Source organism: Suncus etruscus, chromosome 6 (genome assembly GCF_024139225.1).
Source record: "Suncus etruscus isolate mSunEtr1 chromosome 6, mSunEtr1.pri.cur, whole genome shotgun sequence".
NCBI lineage: Eukaryota > Metazoa > Chordata > Mammalia > Eulipotyphla > Soricidae > Suncus > Suncus etruscus.
The window spans coordinates 95,648,649-95,663,938 of record NC_064853.1 but is presented as its reverse complement, the minus strand read 5'-3'; the positions used below and the strand labels follow the sequence as shown (position 1 = coordinate 95,663,938).

Here is a 15,290-nt window from a genome sequence, read left to right as displayed (position 1 = left end):
TGCCCCAAATCTCCCACCTCCCTACCACCCCACCTATATTTGAGACAAGCTTTCTAATTCCCTCATTCATTCACATTGTTATTTTAGTTGTCAATGTAGTTATTTCTCTAATTGAACTCACCACTCTTTGTGGTGAGCTTCATATCATGAGCTGGACTTTCCAGCCCTCATCTCTATTGTCTCTGAGAATTATTACAAAAATGTCTTATTTTTCTTAAAATCCATAGATGAGTGATATTATTTTGGTCTATCTCTCTTCCTCTGACTTATTTCACTCAATATAATAGATTCCATGTATAGGGAAATTTCATGACTTCATCTCTCCTGATGGCTGCATAATATTCCATTGTGTATATGTGCCACAGTTTCTTTAGCCATTCATCTATTGAAGGGCATCTTGGTTGTTTCCAAAGTCTGCTATTGTAAACAGTGCTACAATGAATATTGGTGTGAGGAACAGATTTTTGAATTGTATTTTTGTGTTCCTAGAGTATATCCTTAGGAGCAGGAGAGATTTCTGAGCTAAGAGTCAGGAGTAACCCCTGAGTATTGCTGAGTGTGGTCCAAAAGCCAAAAATAAATAAATAAACAAGATAAAAATTTCTGGGGCCGGGCGGTGGCGCTAGAGGTTAGGTGCCTGCCTTGCCTGCGCTAGCCTTGGATGGACCACGGTTTGATTCCCCGGCGTCCCATATGGTCCCCCAAGCCAGGAGCAACTTCTGAGCGCATAGCCAGGAGTAACCCCTGAGCATTACTGGGTGTGGCCCAAAAAACAAAAACAAAAAAAAAAAATAAAAAAATAAAAATTTCTTGCTTTCCTTCATAATTCATTAAAGAATCTTATTCATGTGCTGAACTTAATTTTATTTTTCTTTAGAGTCTTCTCAAACAATACTTAGAGAGTCATAGGCCACATCTGATGATTTGGGGGGGAGGGTTTGGGGCCACATCTGATGATTTGGGGGGGGAGGGTTTGGGGCCACATCTTGCAGTGCTTAGGGCTTACTCCTGGCTCTGCAATCAGAAATTGCTCCTGGCAGGCTCAGGGGATCATATGCAATGCCAGGGATTGAACCTGGGTCAGCAGCATTCAAGGCAAATTTCTTACCCACTATACTATTGCTCCGGTCCCACACCTGATGATTTTTGAACAACCAGGCTAGTGGTTCAATGAAAAAAACTGAGAATGTGGAGCTTGATCAAGCCCTATGATGTTAGGGGTCAACAAGATCACACCCAGAAATACTTGGGGGCCTCCAGGGTTGAACCCAGAAGGGCTGGGGTGGCTTGTGGTACCAGGGATAGAAACAGGGTAGGATGTCTTTATTCTATCTCTGCAGCCCCCTTACATCTAATCCAGTACTTCTTCCCTGGCCCCCTTCTTTTTATAGTAAGTCACAAGGCCTTAATTTTTATCACTAACACTTACTATAAGCAATTTTCAACCTACATATTTCTCCCACTAGAAGAGAATCTTGCTGTGAATAAGGATTCCACTATTTCTTTCTTAACACTTCAGAGAGGAAAAAATATGAGTAAAGGTTAATCAATCAATAAATAAAGTAAAATAAAAAGAATAAAAATAAAGATAAATTGGGCCCGGAGAGATAGCACAGCGGTGTTTGCCTTGCAAGCAGCCGATCCAGGACCTAAGGTGGTTGGTTCGAATTCCGGTGTCCCATACGGTCCCCCGTGCCTGCCAAGAGCTATTTCTGAGCAGACAGCCAGGAGTAACCCCTGAGCACCACCGGGTGTGGCCCAAAAACCAAAAAAAAAAAAAAATTAAAGTATCACTTGGGTCCAAAAAGATAACACAGTCGTAGGGCATTTGCATATGACCGACTTGGAATGGACGTGGGTTCGATTCTTGGCATCCCATATGGTCCCCCAAGCCTGCCAGGAGTGATTTCTGAGTGTAGAGCCAGGAGTAACCCCTGAGTGCCGCTGAGTGTGGCCCCAAAGCCAAAAAATAATAGTAACACTTAAAAATGTGTTGCACATGGGGCTGGAGAGATAGCATGGAGATAAGGCGTTTGCCTTGCATGCAGAAGGACTATGGTTCTAATCTTGGCATCCCATATGGTCCCCAGAGCCTGCCAGGAGCGATTTCTGAGCATACAGCCAGGAGGAACCCCTGAGCACTGCCGGGTGTGACCCAACCACAAAACAAAAAAAAATGTGTTGCAAAAAAGGTTTCAGATTTAGGCTGAGAGTTTTAAAGCACAGCATTTCAGAAATTGTCCTCCATAATTTAATCAATATTAACTTTGCTCTTCAATACAGTTGGGTCTTTCATGCCTGTGGTGGAATTAAAAATCACTTCAGGGGGCCAGGCATTTGCCTTGCACACAGCATACCTAGGACAGACCCAAGTTCAATCCCCAGCATCCCATATGGTCCCCCAGGAGTGATTTCTGAGTGCAGAGCCAAGAGCAACCACTGAGCACCACAGGGTGTGGCCCCAAAACCAAAATAAATAAATAAATAAATGAATGAATAAATAAAATCACTTCAGTTGCTTTTGTCTGATCCATCTCCAACTTCTTGTTATTTCTGCTTATTTGTGTGCTTTAATTTGGAGGAGAGAGTGTTTGTTGTACTGGAGTGTTAATGGACTACACCTCGCTGTGTTCTCATGGATCATCCCAGGTGGTACTCGGGGACCCTGATGCAATGCCAATGGAACCCAGACATTCTGCATGCCCCAGTTCACTGAGATAACCCCTACTTTATCTTTTGCTAAGATTACCATCCAGAATTATGTTAAATGTCACCCTCTGGTTGTGAAATAAGGAGAGCAGACAGCTTTTTTCTTTTTTCTTTTTTTTTTGCTAAACTCCTTCCGCAGATACCCAAACCAATTAGCAAACTAGCCATAATAAATACCCCTCTGAGCAAATTTCATCAGTGAATAACTACCACAGTTAGAAGATTCCTCCCTCGGTAGTAATGAATCAGACTATAACTAGGTCCAATATAGTATAACTGTTTCCCATGTTCATTACATTATGCCTATGATGTGTTATAATAGGAAAGAGTGTGATTTCATTGCAAGACAGAAAGACCTTATTTGACTTCTAGCTGTGTCGCTTAACAGCTGTGAAGTTTTCAACAAGTTATATAAATATCTCTTTTGTACACTCATCTATATATTCTCACTCTGGGGGTTGTTAGAGATGTAATTCAAACTAACAGGTATTATGTTGAGTTCTTATGATTTTAAGACCCTAAAATCTGGGCCAGAGAGATAGTACAGTGGCAGGATGCTTGTCTTGCTCACTGCCAATCTGAGTCTGATTCCCAGTATCTCATATGGTTCCTAGATCCTGCCAGGCTATGAGCAGAGTGTACTCCTTGAGTGCAGAGCTAGGAGTAGCCCTTGTACCCCTGGTGTGGCACCCAAAAATAAACAAACAAAAAATTTTCAAAAAGACCCTAAAATCTGGAGGCAGAGGTATAGTGTAGGGGGTAGGGCTCTTGCCTTGCAAGTAGCAAACCTCAATTCAATTCTCTGAACCCCAAATGGTGCCCTGAACACTGCCAGGAGTAATTTCTGAATGCAGAGCTCTATAGAAGTAAGCCCTGGGCACTGTCCAGTATGGCCCATAAACAGAACCAAAGACCTCAAAATCTTCAAAGGTTTTCCTTATATCTTAGCACTTTGCATCTGTAGAAGTTGTTTCTTGCAAAACCTCAAGATTTCACTCATAATGAACACTTTAAAGTTTTTTTCTAAGTTTTTTCAGTAAGATCAGTCATTAAGCATGATAGGTTGAATGTAAAACTCTACCCCTGGTTTCTTTTCTCCTCCCTCCACCAAATCCTACCATGATTTAAGAGGTAATCTTTCTCCTTTTTTTTTTTTTTATGGTGTGTGTGTGTGTGGAAAGTGTTTAGGTCACACTCAGCAGTGCTCAGGACTTACTCCTGGCACTGTGCTTAGGGATCATTCCTGGCAGTGTTCAGGGGACTTTTAGGATCAAATCCAGGTTGGTCATAAGCAGGTCAAAGTGCTCTGCTATTTTGGGTCCCCAAAAAAGGCATAAAAAATTAACAAAGGTTGGAGATAAAGTTCAGAAATTAAGGCGCTTGCCTTGCACACAGTTCAACCCAGGTCCATTTAGCATCCCAGGTGGTTCCTGGAGACCCTCAAGGAATGACTCCTGAGCACAGATTTAGAAGTAAGCCCTGAGCATTGCTCCGTGTGCCCTGCAATGTAAAAATGAAATAAATAAAACAGAAAGGCTAACCTTATAACAGCATGGATAAATAGCAGAAGCCCTCTGCTAAGAGAAAAATGTCAAATGCAGAAGACTACATAAGTATGATTCTATTGATAGGAAATCTATTGACAGAAAGTATGAGACAGAAAGTAGACCACTGGCTAAGGAGGAAGGATTGGGAAAAGGGGTCTTCCTCACCCTAACACGAGCACCAAGACTGGCAAAGTCTCCCAACTCTCCTGAGTACAGTCCCAGTACATTTCACATCAATAGTCTTTCTAAAAGCTCCTTGGAAATGATCACTGGTCCAAGGACAGCAAGACTTTTTCTTGATCCTTTCACTAGGATGGCTTTGATAAAAACAATCTCTGCTCAGAATGTAACTTGCGATACACCCTGTTAAAATGCATCTGCATTGTTTTACAGCATTCTATTCTCCTTTCTGTGTATACTGATACACTCCTGTATTAAGAATCCTGTAATATCCTATGAAACAGCAGTGCCTCTGGGTGTTTCTAAGTTATATCAAATATGAGTCTGGAAAACAAAGTGAGCTGAGTTAAACAGTGTCAGCCATAGCTTCTCTAAAAGTAGCTCTCAAGTTGCTGATCCAAGATCCAGGTATCAAGTTAAAGAGTAAGGTGAAGACCCACAGTCTGTTGGCAGAAAGTGATGGGGTAGATGTGGAAACATTTGTTATATCCTGAGTTTCACAGACAAACACATCAATCTGTTTATAAATTAATCCTTCCTCATTTACTGAAGCAAATCAAAGGGTTCTTCCCATAATGCCCAATGGGTTTCTATTGGTCATTTTATTTCTTTTCCAGATAGTCTTCCAATATTAGTTTTAAGCTTTATTTAATTATAAAGAATTGTGTAGGATGATCCTACTCTTTTTTGTTTGTTTGTTTTGCTTTGTTTTTGGACCACACCCATTGCTACTCCTGGCTCTGCATTGAAAAATTGCTCCTGGCAGGCTTGGGGGACCATATAGGATGCCAGGGATCAAACCTGGGTCTGTCTCAGGTCAGCAGTGTGCAAGGCAAATGCCCTATCGCTGTGCTATCACTCTGGCCCTAGATGATCCTACGCTTAGCTAAAATTTCCAACTTAGATATAAAGACTTTGGTTTTTATTTGTTTGTTTTTATTTGTTTTGCTACATTTAACAGTGCTTAGAGGTTAGTTTTAGCTCTGTACTCAAGGATCACGCCTGGTGGTGCTTGGGGGATTGAACAATATATGTGTAGTGCCAGGGATTGAATCCAGGTTGGCCTCATGCAAGGCAGGTGCCCTAGTCGCTGTACTATGATTCCAATTCCTCATTTTCAGAATTTTTCCATGAAGCTCTTTCTGACCTTTCTTTAGACCCAGCATAAGAACAAGTAGACTCATTATTAAGAATGTGATTTTCAATGGGGTACTCATTCAACCTCACTGAACCAAAATGATATAATTAACACAATTTAAAACCAGGAAACAAATGATTAAGTATCTATGAGATATCACAGTCCTTGTACTGGGTCTACTAAAGGACCTCAACATCACTGAAATCACAATAGACTAGGCAGTTTCTTCTATTGTACAAGTAACTTGGAAATTAACCCACTTACTATTCCTGGAAAAGTCAGGTTTTGGGGTTTGGGGATTAATGATATTTTGATATTTGATACTATTTTATATATTTGATATTAATTATATTTTTCCTCTAGCCAACCCATGTTTAACACAAAGGACAAAGGACAAAACTAAAAATTACTATGGGCTGTGATCATAAAGAAATTTCAAGAAAATTATGGTTCATTTTTGGGGCCGAAGAGCTAGCATGGAGGTAAGGCATTTTGCCTTTCATGCAGAAGGATGGTGATTCAAATCCCAGCATCCCATATGGTCCCCTGTGCCTGCAAGGGGCGCTTTCTGAGCATAGACCCAGGAGTAAACCCTGAGCGCTGCTGGGTATGACCCAAAACAAAAAAACAAACAAACAACAAAAAAAAAATTATGGTTCATTTTTAACAACAACAGATGCGGCTTTAGATTCTGATCTCCTTTTTCTCTCATAGCATTTTCAAGAGAAAAGATTTCACAATAGGTAGCACTAGTTTCAGAGATAAGGGTAAAATAAAAATTGTGTTTAGCACAGTCCTAAATAGGCCTGCCATGTTACTGGCTCTATTTCAAACTCTTTCCTGACATAGAAATATAATTTAATTAAGGGAAGGTGCCATGGAAAGAAAAATTGGAGCACTAAATTACTGGCTAGAGATGGCTAAATTGAGAGTCAATTGGTACTCCAGACTTCCTGTTTTTCTATCTTTAGATTGTTTTAAGGTGCTTTGCCCTGTCAACTCTACTGGTCTCTTTTAACTTTTCTGCAACTGGACTTTCACTACTCACTCATGCATCCAATTTTGCTACATTATATGTTTGTAAAGTGCCTTATTCCCTGGCCAGCCCTGAGTTTATTATTCCCCCACCCCATGATTCTCAAAATCACAACTATCCAACAAGATAAAGTTATAGGGACTTATAACTAAATGCTTTATAGACACAAGATGATATTATAAAAGAAACTAGCATAATCCTTCCACTTTGCTCCTTGCTGTGGTCTGAGTATATTGCCCTCAAATTTAAGTTTAAGCTCTAACTTCCAACGGTGATGATGGTATAGTAGGTGGGATTTTCTGAGAGAACAGGACTCATGAATAGATTGGTGGTCTCCATAAAAGAAGATCCAGAGAATTGCTTGCCCTTCTGAAGTATGCAGTCTCAAAGATGACTTTTGTTTGATCATGAAGTCACTTTGACCTTGTATTTTTATCCTCCAGAATGGAAAGGATTAAATTTCAATTGTTCATCAGCTACTCAGTTTTCTGTGGCATATTTTGTTTAGCACCCCAAGCACCCATTTCACATAAGGAAGCAGTGCATAAGGAAGCTAGATTATATTGCATCTACATCCTAGCCTTGGGGCATAGATAGTCTAGTGTGTTAGGTAGATATGGAAATAAGAAAATAAAACAGTTTCTGAAGTCATGCTGACACATTCAATAATGTATGAACATTAAAAAAATGTGCATGTGGGGATTAAATGATGGTATAGTTGATAGGAAGTTTTCCTTGCATGTGGCAGATCCCGGGTAAAATCCCCAGCATTCATGTAGTTGGTCCCTTGATCCCTGCCAGAAGTTGTCCCAAGAGTACAGCCAGTTGTGGCTCCAAATCACAAAAATTAATTGAAACTTAAAAAATAAATAAATCATATATGTACAGCTTATAAGTAAGTCGTGATTGTTTGGAAGCATAAAATCTAAGAGTTTCCCTTCTTAAGTTATTCACTGGTACAAAAACCACATTCTTCAGAGCCATTACTAAACATCCTACTGTAGCCAGGAAGAAATAAACATGCTGGCCTTTGAGCAAAAAGCCACCAGAGTCTTTAGCTTACTGGGATTCAATGCCAGGGAGAGCCTAAACTGAAGGCTAATCACCATTTTATATATTACCAATAGGCCTGGCTATAAACTGGCTGGGTTAATCAATGCCAAATAAAAAGGCAAGTCCCATTGTTCAGGAACTATTAAGAATTTCAAGCAGGCCATTCCAGGTGAGGCTTGCCTCCAGCTGACATCACTGGGACTAATCCAGCTTGGGAGGCAGAGACCTTCCTTTCCAACTAGCTCCTAGCAGCCTGCACATCCAAACTGTGCCATATAAATGGACCCATACAACAGCTTCTGCAGCACATGGCAGTTTATGCAGCTGTGTGACAGTCCTACTCAACAAATTACATACTGTTCAGTTATTCTTCTTGTTATATGGTGAAGATGGGCAGAGAAAAAAAAATAGAGTAACCTCAGCTTAATTCCTCAGCATCTTCCAGGGGCTTAACTACAAAGTTTCAGCTACAACACAACAAGAATATTAGAGATCCAATGGGGAAAACACAGAAAATCACCAAGTTCAATATGTGAGATAACCAAAGACATAAACAACAGCAGTAAACCTACAATGTTTTTGGTTCAACAAGTTAAAAAAAAAAAAACCAATATTATAGGTAGCCAGCAAATCACATGAAAATATAAATTGAGACGAAAACTGAAAGAAAAACTACAGTGAGAAATGACAGAAATAAAGAACATAGCAAGTGTTATGAAAAAAGTCAATAGATGCTCTGAATAGCAGACTAAATGAAACTAAGCAAAAAAATGAAAGATCTCCAACATGAGAAAAAGGACATAACTAGAAAATAATACAAGATGAAAAATACCAGACAATTATGGGATTAGCTCAAAGGAAACAATATAGGAATCAGAGTATAGCAAATGTGATGAAAAGATAATTAAAAAAATCAGGAGCTGGAGCAATTAAATAGCAGGCAAAGCATTTGCCTTGCATGTGGCTGACCTGGGTTTGATTCTCAACATCTTATATCGTTCCATGAATCTTACCACAGAGTCAGGAATAAGCCCTGACTGAGCATTGCTATGTGTGGCCCAGAACAAACAAAAAAAACAACAAAAATATATAAAGAAAAGAATCTTCAATATGAATTTTCCAGAGTTGAGAATTCCAGGCACTACAATCAAGAGGCTAGAAGGGTTCTAGGGAAAATAAACTCAAGAAAAACTCCAAGACATAGTATACTCAAAAGGACAAAATACAAAGATAGAGTCAGAATACTAAAAGCAGAAAGATCAAAAAAGGAATTATCATATAAAGGAAAGACCATTAAGATGTATATAGCAAGTCTATGAGAAGAAACTGTGAGCCAGTAAATGTATGGAGGGATATAGTACAAAAATTTAATGAAATGAACATCTCACCAAGAATACTCTATTCAGCTAGATTATCATCAGAGCTGAAAGAATGATACAGAGTTTCATGGACAGACAACAGCTTAGGGAATTCATAGTCTTGAAATCATTTTTGCAAGAAGCATTAAAAAACTTCTCTAAAGGACAAACTTCCCAACAGGGGGCCTTGAGTAAGGGTCCTAACTAATGATGCATTTGAATACCTTCTAGGAGACTCAGAAAGGAATGTTTACTCCTTGCTATAGAATTTCACACATTTTCAATAGTGAATTAATGTCTTATTTATATTGGTTAAAATCACTTAATTATCACAAATTGACTCTTATTGATTTATATTCTGAGAATTCCATTTGCCCATTCCTTTAAGTTTTGTTAATTCTTTCAGTTCTGTTTAATATGAAACAAATTAGTTATATATCTGCGAAGGAAACAGGCTTGGGGACTGGGAGGGAAAGTGAGGATATTTGATAGAGAGAGGGGAAAATGAGTGGTAGGACTGGCATTAATCCAATGTATGCCTGAAACAACTCTATTATGAACAACTTTGTAAAACACTGTGTCTTGATAAAATAAAATAAAGAATTTCAAGCAGAGAGAAAAGGACCAAACCAAATGTGGGACCAAACAAATAAAGGCATCAATTTAAATGCAGTAGGGTATGTATTCACGAACTGGCTGGCAGCTCTAACTAGTACAAAGCCTGGGCCAGAGAGATTGTACAGTGGTAGGGCGTTTGCTTTGCACACAGCCAATTCAGGGCAGATATTGGTTCAAATCCTGGCATCCCATATGGTCCCCCATGCCTGCCAGGGGGTGAGTGCAGAGCCAGCAGTGGCTCCCGAGCGCTGCCGGATGTGACCCAAAACCAAAATAAATTAATAAATATATAAGTGCACAGCCTAAGATGTTTAAAGCCGCTCTCACATTCAAGTGTGAGCTTTGAGCACCAATTTCCCTCCTTGAATTTATCTGATCCACACAAGTTTGCTTTCCTCTGGGGCAAGTAGTGACTACAAGGGATCACTTCTCAGAGAAGGGCTTAATCTTTTAGTCCTCAGGAGTCCACTCTTCTGTTCTGATAATGCATGTTTCTTCGCCTTATTCTTTGTGTATGAAAAAAAAAATCTCTGCCCTTCAAAGAGTCTTCACTAATAGGAGGCAAGAGAGCTAATAAATTCTGAATCACATGTAATATTTCCTGTGAAGTTGATGTGTTCATAAAGCCAATGTGGTAAGTACAGCCACTGCTGCTCTTGCTACTGCTACTGCTACTGATAATCATACCCTGCTGGGTATTTTATAGTCCTGAAAAGATTCTTTAATTTTTTTTATTGAGGTATCATAGCTTACAATACTATTGAAGTGCCTAATTTTATACCTGCAGAGTAACTGCACCAATCCCTCCACCAGTGTTTCATTGATCGGCGGTGATCCTATTGTTAGAATACAATCTCAATATAATTTAGTACTACTTATCAGCATATCAGCACTTTTTCCAGAGGGTGGGGGTAAAGGAAGGATGAAGAGAGGGGAAAACAAACAAACAAAAAAACCCAAACAGGGACCAGAGTGGTGGCACAAGTGGTAGGGAATTTGCCTTGCACGTGCTGACCTAGGACAGACCACGGTTCAATCCCCCTAGCATCCCATATGGTCCCCCAAGCCAGGAGCGATTTCTGAGCACATAGCCAGGAGTAACCCTTGGGCGTCACTGGGCATGCCCCCCCCAAAACCAAACAGACGAGTCAGACATTATTGTTAGAGGTGGTGAGAAAAAAAAAAGTCAAAAACATTTTTAGGGGCTGAAGAGATAGTTACAGGGGTAAGGCACTTGTCTTGCAGCCTGCCAACCCATTTCAAATCCCTGGCACAGAATATGGTCCCCTTAGGGGACCTGAGAACAAATTAGGAATAGCCCCTGAGCACTACTAATTGTCTAATCCAGGGGTCTCAAACTCAATTTACCTGGGGGCCGCAGGAGGCAAAGTCGGGGTGATCCTTGAGTGCAAAGTCAGTAGTAAGCCTTGAACATTGGGGGGTGTGACCCAAATAACTAAAACAAAACAAAACAAAAAAAGATTCCTCTAGGGCAGGGCCACAAAATGTTGTACGGAGGGCTGCAAACGGCCTGCGGGCCGTGAGTTTGAGACCCCTGGTTCAATCCTTTCCTCTTTCCCCCAAAAACATTGTTTAAAGGCCCGGAGAGATAGCACAGTGGTGTTTGCCTTGCAAGCAGCCGATCCAGGACCAAAGGTGGTTGGTTCGAATCCCGGTGTCCCATATGGTCCCCGTGCCTGCCAGGAGCTATTTCTGAGCAGACAGCCAGGAGTAACCCCTGAGCACTGCCGGGTGTGACCCAAAAACCAAAAAAAAAAAAAAAAAAAAAAAAACATTGTTTAAAAACTATTTACAAATTTCCTATTATCTGTGTACTTCCTTTACTTTCCTAGACCTCCAAAGAATAAACTGACCATTAGGTTTATCGTTATGAATAAGTTGACTCTGCAGGAAATAAAATAGGGAATACACTATGCTATTTGAAATCACTTAATAAAGTATACAGAGTCTTGATTGTCAATGAGAAAAACCCAACCAGAGCATTGAACTATAGCTATAAATTCTATTTAACCAGTTAGTAGGTATGAGATTATGCTGGGCCTTGTGCTCCAGGCTATCTTAGAAGGGAGCAAGTTTCTGTATTAAAAGTTCACAGTCGGGGTTGGAGAGAAAGCATGGAGGTAAGACATTTGCCTTTCATGTAGAAGGTCGGTGGTTCGAATCCTGGCATACCATATGGTCCCCCGTACTTGCCAGAGGCGATTTCTGAGTGCAGAGCCAGGAGTAACCCCTGAGCACTGCCAGGCGTGACCCAAAAACCAAAAAAAAGTTCACAGTCACTGATGAAGAACTTCAGACAAGAAGTTCCTGTCTGTAGTCCATAGAGTGCTAAACCGGGTTAATTTGTGTAGACCACCACCAATTTCAAAACAGCCATGAACATAAAGTCAGATTTATCAACCACTCTAAATTCAGTGCTTTGGATTACATTATCCCTTTGATCATTAGCAAGACTAGATTACCCATCAGACCATTTTACAGTCTACTAATAATCTTCAAAGCAATGTATCTGTCCTGAATTTGGCACAGTCTCTTTCTCTACTGTGCCCTCTGATTTTTCCTCTAAAGTGAACACACACACACACACACACACACACACACACACACATACACACACATATACACCACTAGTCATGCCTGTGCAAAGGGAAGAGGTCTTTCCTTTCACAGGCAGAAGATAAATCTACTGTTTCTGACACTGCATGTCCTAAAGCACAGTCTAACAGCATTAGCAGAAGCAGTTTAGTCAGAGGGGACTGAGCAGCAGCTGAGTTAGTGTAATAATTTACACTGGGGAAAGCCCTTGGAATTCAAAGGCACACTGCCCAGCTGGAGAGACAAATCTAATCTCTGCTAATGATGTTCCTGCCTCTCCTTCCTATCAGGGCTGGGCTTTTTACACATGCGCACATAATTATATATGCACACTCAGAGTCCAGCAAAGCCAAACAACACAGAACCCAGGATTAAATTACACAGTGAGACTTCCAGGCGTCAGCTGGCACCAACATCCTGTCTAATAAATACTGTGGATGGTGAGCAGTGTGGAGCTGTTCAAGATCTTGAATTTAAAATCCATACAACCAAAGACTAAAATCCAAACAGAATCCTCTGATTTCTTTGCAATTAACTCTAAAGTGTGAGTTCTTAAAGTGATCTTCATAACCAAATGTCGAAGCAGGAGGAGATAGACATACGATTTTGTTCTAAAATGGCCATGCAGTTAGAGATGATGATGATGATGATACAGAAAGAACAAGAAGAAAGCAGGTGAACACAAAACAAGATGGCATACACACACAAAACAAACAAACAAAACGCCGGAGATAAAAGCTGGTGGATCACGCTAGTAAAGCTAACAACTTGGAAAAATTATTGACAAATAGGACCCAGAGTTTCCTGGATCACAGTGAGACAGAGTCACAATTAATTGCTTGGGTAAGCAGATTTTGCTTGTAGTAAGATTCAGGGGCCCTTTCTGTCACTGATATGCACAAAATGAGGAAGCTCAAACTGCCTCAATAATATTCTTCAGATAATATAGTGTCTTCTTAGGATGAGACCTTGTTTGTTTGTTGAGTTTGGGGGATTGATAACCAGGGCCTTCCCTGATTAATAGGGAAGGCAAGTGCTCTACTACTGAGCAACATCTCTAGCCCCCCTCAGGACCTCTCCACACAAGGTATTCTCAAATATTCTAGAGAAGCAATATTTATAGAAAACATTTCTTTGAAAATTTGGTATAATCCAGAAGGGCACAGATTCCAATCTTCTTGAGGAAATCTTCCCTGACTTATTTTTCACACTCAAGCTTGTTGGGTTACTGATCTTACCTTAATCAATATTCGTACTCCACCTTAGGGTGTGATCTGGTGATGGTATATTGGATTATTCCCTACTTGGTATTCCTCTTCCACCCTAGGGTGGGGCCTAATTCTTGTCAATAAAAGCAGGGGTCTGAGGAAGGCAGTTCTTGATCTTCTTCCACTGATCTTCGTTTCATCTTAGGAGCAGAAAGCTTGGGTGGTTGAATTTCTTGTTCAAGTGCTGAATTTCTTGAAACCCCTATTGTACCTTTTTACTGTGTGGATTATTTCCTGTGTCAACGTTTGCTTCCAGGGCCTGCGTCTCACGAGACCCTCATTTGGGAGCCATAGGCTTCACTAACAAAGCTCTCCATAAAAGCAAAGTAGCTAAGAATGATAGGTTATAGTTCTGGCAAAAACCTGGAATGCCGCTAGACTGAGTTTTCACTGAAGGGGCAAAACTCATATATTTTAGTAACCATCTAATATGAAGAAAGTGCTGTCACCCTCCAAAGAAACTCGGGAATCTGGCCAGAGTTTGTGCCTCAAAACCTCATTTCCTCATGGAAGTGTGCCAAGAAAAATAAGCCTGACCATGTGGTGGCTTATTATTTATTAGAATGCAAAAGGTTCTTCCCATTCTGTTAAAACTTGACATTTTTCAATGCTTTTATGAATATTTTTGTACAAAGAAAAAATATCAATTGTTTCCAAGAGAGGGGAGCAATTTAATAGTTAATACGTCTGCTGTTTTACTGAAGTAAAGGGGGTGTAACAGGGCGGTGAGTCACCATCTGGGTCTATAAATTATAATCCTTCTACATGGCCGGTAATGGATGGGGGGGCGGCTCCCTAGGGCTCCCCCAGGAGCGCCCCATCTCTTAGTGCAGCCATCCATGAGCCAAGGCCAGACAAAGACCTGGAGCTGACATATTTTCTAAAGCTACTCTCAGACACCCCTTATTCTCTCTCTTATCTTTCCTCTCCCTCTCTCTTTCTAGTTTTCTCTCTCTCCACCAAATTTCTGAGTTTAGACAATTATAAGGACATTTCTTACTATTTAAATATTGGCACTTAGAGGGGAATTTAGAATTCCATAAACTTTGAGTGAAAAAGCAAAGAACCTCAAATAAGATAGTAAACAATAAATTCATAGGTACTTCATCTATTTTTGAGCAAACTTACAAACATGTCCAGAAAAAAAAAAGTCACATTTACCAGAGACTGATAATTCAGCTCATCAGTCAAGACATGGTACAATTCTACAGGCATATGTTTGTAAGAAACTTATTCAAGCCCATAGCTGACACAATTAGTATTTGTTTATTTGCTTCTACTTCACACTATCAGCTAAAGACTTGATTGTTTTAGGCTATTTCCTTCAAATATGAACATTTTTAATTGGTAGGTGCACGCAGAAGGACAGAAAGCAGGAATGTTCTAAGAAGAAAAACAGTGCAGGGAATGACATTTAGGAAAAATCATCAGAAAGTTGCAACTTGAAAGAAAAACTTACAGTTAGAATCCTTCTTTGAGGTCTTGCATGAAGCCTGAAAGAGCACCTGAGATCATTCTGAAAATAAGAATACAAACCAGAAGTGACTTTTGTTTGTTTTCTTTTGAGATAGATGGAAATGTTGTTTAAATCCCTAAAGCTTGGAGATATTCAAGGACTTTTCTGGACTTCCTCACATCAGCACTCATCTGATTTGCCACGGAAAACACAAGAGCACACTGCAAACCCCTCTCCTCCATGAAGAAGATGCAGGCTTATCAGATATCTCCAGCCACTGATTTAACACTTGCTTTACTCATCCCCTAGAG

General features: G+C 40.2%; 1 protein-coding gene across 1 annotated transcript in view; it reads right to left on the bottom strand.

Annotated features, from left to right (window-relative positions):
* MAP3K13 (mitogen-activated protein kinase kinase kinase 13) overlaps window positions 1–15,290 on the bottom strand; it is a 125,448-nt gene that overhangs the window by 85,621 nt on the left and 24,537 nt on the right. The window contains exon 2 of the mRNA XM_049775823.1: window positions 14,983–15,039. The gene's annotated coding sequence lies outside the window, so the exon portion shown is untranslated. The remainder of the gene's footprint in view (window positions 1–14,982; window positions 15,040–15,290) is intronic.